Source organism: Anthonomus grandis, chromosome 7 (assembly GCF_022605725.1).
Source record: "Anthonomus grandis grandis chromosome 7, icAntGran1.3, whole genome shotgun sequence".
Classification (NCBI taxonomy): Eukaryota; Metazoa; Arthropoda; class Insecta; order Coleoptera; family Curculionidae; genus Anthonomus; species Anthonomus grandis.
Window position 1 is genome coordinate 19,631,605 of NC_065552.1, and position 8,693 is coordinate 19,640,297.

General features: G+C 34.1%; 1 long non-coding RNA gene across 1 annotated transcript; it reads right to left on the reverse strand.

Annotated features, from left to right (window-relative positions):
* Positions 1–7,261: 7,261 nt before the first annotated feature.
* On the reverse strand, positions 7,262–7,761 carry LOC126738306 (uncharacterized). The gene is made up of 2 exons (XR_007661288.1): positions 7,579–7,761; positions 7,262–7,519 (listed from the first exon to the last, which is right to left on the reverse strand). It is a non-coding gene; the product is annotated as an uncharacterized LOC126738306 (long non-coding RNA).
* Positions 7,762–8,693: the final 932 nt, after the last annotated feature.

The following is an 8,693-nucleotide window of genomic DNA, read 5'->3' on the forward strand; positions in this document are numbered from 1 at the left end:
AATAGTTTAATTGAGAAACAATATGCGCAAAATACAAGTATAATTCTCATATTTCGACTGAATAGGCGCAATTATTTTGTTATTGTCTACTTTAAATGAAAATAAAACTTTTCGAAATCTAAATTTGTAAAATAGAGCTTAAAAAATCTGTGCCAATGACCCCGTGTACGCTGTCTTCAAAACTGTCGATAAGCAAAAACTCATGATACACATTTGACCCATTTATATTTAAACACAAAGTTGCTGAACATTGCGAAATTATTGTTCCAGCAACTCCGTTAATTTTTATTTTCTTTGACCCATTAATTTTTTCTGTTGGATCTATTTTTTAAAATTACGCTTATTGAGGCGCCAGTATCAAGTAAAATTTTTAAATTTTTATTTTTATATTTCACATAAATAAAATTAAGCCCGTTGCTATTAAATATAAAGGGATCATGAAAATCTGTGATTTTATTCGGCTGAGCCTCGAAAAAAATGTATCGCTATTATTTTGATGATAGTTTCCAATATTATTAGTATTTTTATCAGGTTCATTATTCATGTAAAACCCCTTTGATTGGAATGATTGCCATTACTAATAAAATGGCCTCTTCTACTAGATTGACCTCTTGGTAAATCATTACTAAAACAAGAGCCTCTACCCCTGAAATTATTATTACTTCGCGGACCTCGAGAAAAATTCCCTCTAAAATTATTATCATTATTGCCCCTAAATTCAAAATTATTTCTGCCTCTATTACTTCTAAACTTATTATTTTGTCCCCGCCGATTGTTATATCCTCTATTATTATAGTGTGAATAATTATTATTGTTTCTACCCCGAAAATGAAATAAAGAATTTGTATTGGTTTGATCCAAATCCTCATCTTTAGCACCACAGATTGCCTCACTAAGGGTATCATAGTTTCGTGCCTTAATTATGGTTCGTAAGCTTGCATTTTGAATGCCGTTTGCAAAAGAGTTTATGGCAATTTTCTCATTGACTGGCCTTAAAATATCCATTGCTCGAGAGTCTCCCCCAGACTGAGATATTGTCAGGTCAGCCATTAGTTGTTCAATTGCCCTACGAAACTCTTCTACACACTTTGAATCTTGTTTAATGTTATTTAATTTAGAAGATATAGTAGTGGCCGATTTTCTGGTGATACAATGCCGCTCAAGATCCATAACTAATAAAGCATTTGAAGCAAAGGAAGATTTTAGCCTGATATTTGCACTCTGAAATAAACGTGTTTTTTGTACATATGTAGTCAACAATTTTTTAATTTCATCGGCTAAAAGTGCACCATACCACTCAATACCCTTAATTAATTGCAAAGTAACGGCCTCAGAACCATCCATAATTGGTAATAGGCTTGATGCAGTTTTAGGGTCGAATTTTTGTCATGTTTACTTTTTTGTCTAAATTACTTTCAACAATACTTTCTGAATCTGAGTCAGAAGATACCAAATTTTTACTTTTTTCACTTGCTTTTTTGATATCCCCTAACCTAGATTCCAAAATATCCTGACTAGGTTTAAGATATTTTTCTATCTGTGCTATACAGGGTGTTTCAAAAGTCATGGTCCAAACTGAAAGAGGGGTAGGGGAGGCTATTTGGAATCAGAATAACCCCCTATGTTGTTATCCGATTTTTGATGGTTTAGAAGTTATAGCTGTTTTTCAGTTTTTTTCTATAAATTACTTCTGGCTTAAAAAATTACTTTTTTCTATGTCTGGGGCTTTATTTTTTAAATATATTTTTTTGTTTTTATTCCAACAAATGTCGAGTTTTTTTAATAAAAGTGTAGTGTACTTTTTTTTTTGTTTCGCTGCAAAATATCTTGTTTAATTTGTTTTTGGATTCTTCAAATATGAATTTTGACAATTTAATGAAGCACTACACAGTACACAAAGACCCACAGGAATTTAAACCGTAATTTAAACCAATGTTTAAAAACTTCCTACGATTTCTAGTCTTTCAATAAAAACATTTACCTTATACTGTTTATTATTTGATCAATGTATGTTAAGAAAATTTTTAGAAAAATGAAACGTAAAAGAACTAAAATCATACCACATTTTTTGCTAGCATACCACAAATTTGGTACTATTTAAGTGCGCTTGTCCTTCAAATTGGAATTCAGAATGCTATCAAGAGCCACAAACAAAAGTGGTATTCTCACATGGACCATTTTAAATAGCCAAACCGACTATTGTTGGTATTTTCTGTATTGTTTTCTGTTTGTCTTTAGCTAACGTGTTAATCGATTTTTTTTTCTGATTTCTGACCTATTATACCAGTAATAATTAATCTGCATCGAGATGACGGATCGGTATACCCCACGGGAATATGCTGAAATGCATTACATTTATGGATTGTGCGGTGGGAACGCTCGCCTTGCTGCAAGAGAGTATCGTGATCGTTATCCGGATCGTGAACGCTTTCCCGATCACAGAGTGTTCATACGAGTACATAACTCATATTTGCGGGGAGAAATACCTGGTGATGTACAACAAATAGGCAGACCGCGGTTGGATGATGAAGAGGTGCTTGCTTTGATAGAGGCGAACCCTTCTACAAGTATTCGTAGAATTTCTAGAGCTACTGGATTAGCTATAGCTACGATACATCGCATGTTGCGGAAGAAAAACCAGCATCCATACCACGTGCAACGTGTTCAAGCGCTCTTATCCCGTGAAAGCCGTGAGTTGCGCCTAGAGTAGCATTTTGCAGAGAAATGCTTCGACGCTGTCAACAAGAACTGTCTGCAAGACCCGGACTTTTTTGACTGCATTTTGTGGTCCGATGAGTCTTCATTTCAAAGACTTGGTATATTTAATATTCACAATCTTTCCTATTGGGCTGTAGAAAATCCGAGAATAATAAGGCAAGATCGCTTCCAGTACCAATTTGGTATAAATTTGTGGGCAGGAATTCTCGGTGGTAGGCTGATTGGCCGTTTCGAGTTACCGGTCAGATTAAATGGAGAGAGCTACCTAGATTTTTTAGAACACCAACTTTATGACCTTTTGGAAGATGTGCCTCTGGAATTACGGGCAAGAATGTGGCTGCAATACGACGGAGCGCCAGCGCATAGTGCACGAATAGTTAGAGACTATCTAAATGGTGCTTACCCAGATCGTTGGATAGGCCGAGGAGGAGTGGTATCGTGGCCACCGCGCTCACCTGACCTTAATCTTCTTGACTATTTTTTATGGAGATACTTTAAAGAACTTGTATACCAAACGGAAAATAATACTGAAAATCAGCTTCGTCAAAAACTGCGAGATGCAGCAACAAGTTTACGAAACAATGCTCGAGCATTTAGAAACTTAAAAAGAAATTTTATAAGACGATGTCGTTTGTGTATAAAAGCCGGCGGCGGCAATTTTGAACATCATTTTTAAATAAATACCAATGAAATATTCTAAGTTTTATTTTTGCTTTTATTTCTTTTACGTTCCATTTTTCTAAAAATTTACTTAACTTATATTAAACAGATAAAGACCTTTAAGTTAAACGTTTTTATCGAAAGGCTATAAGTTGTAAGAATTTTTAAAACATTGGTTTAAATTCTTGCAGCGCCTTTCTATACTGTGGTGCCTCATTAAAACGATAAAATTTGGTTTTAAAGAAACCACAAAAAAATTAAACATGATTTTCTGCAGCGATAATACCATTTTTTTTAATGATAAACTTTTATTAAAAAGACTTGACATTTTTTAAATAAAATACTAAAAAAATATATTTAAAAAATAAATCCCCAGACATTAAAAAAAAATAATTTTTTAAGCCAGAAGTAAATTATAGCAAAAAAGTGAAAAACAGCTATAACTTCTAAACCATCAAAAATCGGATAACAACATAGGGGGTTATTGTGATTCCAAAAAGCCTTCCCTACCCCTCCTTTCAGTTTGGACCATGACTTTTGAAACACCCTGTATATTCCTTAACTAATTGTATTAATTTAGAGTCATTTAATTTTGAGCTAAAATTTTCCCTAATATTTTCTAATTCTAATACATAATTATTAAATGTAGCTAACTTACATAGGTTATATTTCTCGTTTTGTCTCTTTTTTAAATTGTCCTTTATCAAATTCCTCTTAAATACCTTAACTTCGTCTAGTAAATATATAAATTCCGTGGGCACCGACATTCCATGTTATATTAGTCATAAATACTGGTGTATTGAACAATAATACTTTTTCAACCTAAAAAAAACCTAAAATGTTTCCTAAAAGTCTTCCCTTTAGATTCGTTCTCGGCTTCTTCCAATTTCCTCTCTTATTTCTGCACGCATCCTTCTTAGCATCGTTTTCTTTACTTTTGTATATAAAAACCATCCAAGAAAACAGTGCCAAAAGCCCAAAAATAGTAATGCTTAAAATATCCTCGAGCCAAAACCATGTGTGCTGGGACTATTGGTTTGTCCACCACTATTTCCTGCTTGAGCTATTATAATTTCCTTCTTGCTCTGTGATTTTCCCATTTTTCTTTAATCACTTTACTATATGATTCAAAAGCGAAAATGGCGACCCTGCGCCATGTGATAAAAAGGTATTGATTAAGGGTTTTTCATTAATTTAGAAGTATGCCCATTTTCGTTTTAAGGTAAAATACCATGTCTATTGTTAATAATAATTCAATACAATCAAAACCCCAAAATGCTTACTAGCTAAAACATACATATTGCGAATTTATTATGATTAACTTAGAATTTCTTGCTTACGTCTATACACTATTAATATTATATTTTCATACATTTATACCGAGTGTACTTTAAAATTAAATAGTTATACTTACACTACAGTGGTTTCAAAATTTTCTGAATTTTCGGGGGTAATATTTACAGCATATTCTGTTAATGTTTCCTCAAAATTAACCTCTTGACTACATTCAGCTGTTACATGACCATCGCCCAGATTTGTGAATTACCTAAAAAAATATTTTGTAGTATAGTAGTAATTTGGAAAACTTATATTCGTGTAAACATACTATCTTTCTTTTATGTAGGGGAGAAGAAATGTGAAATTTTCAAAATATCTCCATTCCTTTGTTGTTTCAGCACCTTGGCCACTTTTACTTTTTTGGCTTCTAACAGCACGTTGGACTGAGTCCCTCAAGCTTTTCCAACGGGCTTTACATTTCTCTGCTAAAAAACATATTTCTTTTAATAGTTGTTACTTATTTATTACATCATCATAGTTAATTACGTATTTCTATAGGTACTATTACGTATTTTTATAGTCGCAAAAAAGTAGCTAAGTATTGACAACAACTAATTGTAACTATTCTTTTTTACAGATATTTGGCAACTGGTTCAGACTTCCAAACCCTATCTTTCAACTTCCGATTGGGTCATTCAACAGTGCAAAAAATTGTTCATAACACAAGTGAAATTATTTGGCAGAGTATGTCTAAAACTTATGTGCCGCGACCAACAGACGATGTGTTAAGAAAAATTGCAGAAGAATTTGAAAAATTTTGGAATTTTCCCAATTGTGTAGGTGCCCTTGACGGGAAACACATGCACATTCAAGCACCTCCAAATAGTGGATCGTTATTTTTTAATTATAAGAAAACATTCTCAATTTTTTTGTTAGCCTTGGTTGCTGCAAATTACAGATGTCTTTCTGTGGATGTAGGAAGTTACGGCAAAAACTCTGATGGAGGCATTTTTTCTGACTCAGTTATGGGAAAAGCCCTAGAAAATAATAGATTTAACATGCCAGCTGCCCGGCCACTAACTAAAGGAACTGAACCTCTGCCTTATGTAATAGTAGGCGATGAAGCTTTTCCTGCCAAACAATATTTGTTAAGGCCTTTGCCGGAAAAACATTTGTCGGAAGATAAAAGTATTTTCAATTATAGACTCAGTAGAACACGAAGAGTCGTAGAAAACAGCTTTGGAATCTTGTCTCAGAAATTCAGACTATTCCTAAATAAAATGCAAGTGCACCTTGAGAAGGCAGATAAAATAGTTTTGACTAGTTTATGCCTGCACAATTTTCTGAGGGAAGATAATAATTTCATAGCATCTCTAAACGACGAAAATGAGGATGGAACGGCAATCTTTGAAAATTTGCCACACATTGGCGGTAGATATTCTGCTGATGCTCTGTTAATTCGAGATAAATTCAAAGAATATTTTTCCTCTGAGGGACGCGTGCCTTGGCAACAAGCTTTTGTTCACGAGGGTTTTGTTTAATCAAGTATGCTATCATAAATGTTAAATGTTATAAATTAAGTAAAGAATATTTTTGATTGGAAATTAAACAAAAATTCTTTAAATATTTTTTTACTTCTAAAAAAACCAGTGTCGTACTATTTTTTTAAATACAATTCTGTGAAGATGTGTCTATAAAGCACGCTGCTGGTGAAAGTACACTTAACAATTTTTGTACGAAAAAATTTACCTCAATGAATGCATAAATTAGTTCCCAAAATCTCATTATAGATACATAAATGTCCATAATTTTGTAACATTCTGTATATTATAATAATTATAGTTACAATTTGTTATGTTACAAAACATAATAAGTATAGATACCTTACATTTGTTATTACCCATTTAAATAGTTACTTACGATCTTCATTTAGCTCTTCGCCTATTTCCCGCCAAATATTTTCTTTCCTTATGAAATTGCTGTACTGCTTATCACCTAAATTATATATTTCTGGTCTTTCGCTGACCAACAAAATCAGTCTTTCAATTTTTCTCTCCATATCAGTAACCATACACTACACTCTAACGACTCTACGAGCACGCGATCAAATGCATATATCAAATCAAAATCTACTAGTGGAAACTGACGTTTGCTGCTTCCTAAAGGTGGCTTTCAATGATTGCGGCAGCGACAGGGTGCTGCTGCGACTGGCGACCAATGCGATCTGTCGCATCTGTACCACCTTTTCCACGACTGCGACTTTGCGCAGCCACGACCTGCATAAAGTTGTTTGTTGCATCAGTTTGTTTGCGACTTTTTTGGTGTTTATATATATTACAATGAATTCTTCGTTGAAGTATTGCAAGTTATTACTGGAAGAGGAAGAAGATGATGACGATTTAATTCTCCATCACTTGTTGTTGAAAAAAAAAGAAAACCCGTTAAGGAACTGTATAAATCACGTACTCGTGAAGGTTCGTTTAATATTCTCATTGAAAGCCATTTAAAAAATGACGAGGAGAAGACTAAATTATGACTAATTAAATTTCGTACTTAGTTTGGCCAGTGAGGACCTAAAACCTCGCACTGTAGGAAAATCCATAACTCCAGAAGAAAAACTTTTTATCACATTAAGGTAAGTTTTTACAATTTAAGTCTAAACGCTATTGTAATTTACAACTTTAAAAGTACTGATTCAAAATCTATTTCATCATCAGCTTTATCTTCAGCTCCTTGCGGACAATCGGTGCTAGTTTGGGTCGGTAAAAAACTTTCTGGGGACTGAATCGGTGGAGAGTTAAAAGGATTAGAATTTGACATATCTGTATGTACTGATAGAGGACTCTCCCGTGGAAACGGAGTGCTTGTAGATGAATGCGTGCTACTTGACCCAAGATAATCGTAATGATTGTTATGCTGTACCTTACTTTGGACTGCTAGTAATTCGTACTTACTGACGGTATTATAAATATCCCTTTTGGCTTCTACCTGTAGAGAAGGCGACAATGATTCAAGCACCGATTTAATGTGTTCACAAAATGAATGAAGGGGACCGTCGATTGATGCTTGCGACTGTTGAAATATTCCTCGGAAAGTTTCTTGTCTTTGTTCCTATCTTTTTTTTATTAGCTCTATAATCTCGTCGTTACCTGAGTCTGGCTTTCTTTTTTTGCGATTGACTCGACGCGTACCTGTAGTTGAGAGGGAAACTGCATCGGCTGAACTGAAAGCGAGTCGTTGCTGCTGCAGCTATAATTCCCACATTTTCAACATTTTGCGATGACAACTGAGAATTTGTTTGTTCAACCTCATCCACGTTATCTGTCATTTCTGTCTCGCCTTCATTTATATTAGTAGTACTTAATCTCTCACGCGAAACTTTGTCAAGAAATAAAAGACGATTAAATAGTATCCATTTAGGTAGCTTTTGTTCTGCTGATGACCTTGTCGGCAACTTATTTTTTCGCTTATACCGAAAGTAGCTATCTCTAATATTGTGCCATCGTTTTTTGTACTCTTCGTCTGAAACAAAAGTGTAATCAAAATTATAAAGTTACCATTTAAAAAATTGCTATAATAAGAATAGGCTTGTTCTTCAGGTTTCTGGCTACGGGAGAATCTTTCGAATCATTAGCATTTGCTTACCGCATTTCCACATGCCACATCGGAAAACTTGTGAAACTAACATTAGAAATATTGAAAAAGATTTTAATTCCTTTATTTATGGCTGTACCGAGTGTGACGGATTTTAATCGCATTATAGCGAATTTTTTTACAAAATGGGACTTCCCGAATTGTTTTGGTGCCATGGATGGGAAGCATATCCGTTTGAGATGCCCAGCAAACACCGGATCTTTGTATCATAATTATAAAGAATATTTCTCTTTGGTCCTATTAGCAATCGTGGATGCAAACTACACATTTATTGCTGTAGACGTGGGTTCCTATGGAAAGGAAGGAGACAGTGGAATATTTAACAAAAGTGCGATAGGAAAAAAATTCGCTTCTGGCATGTACCGGACGCTAACAAACTTTCT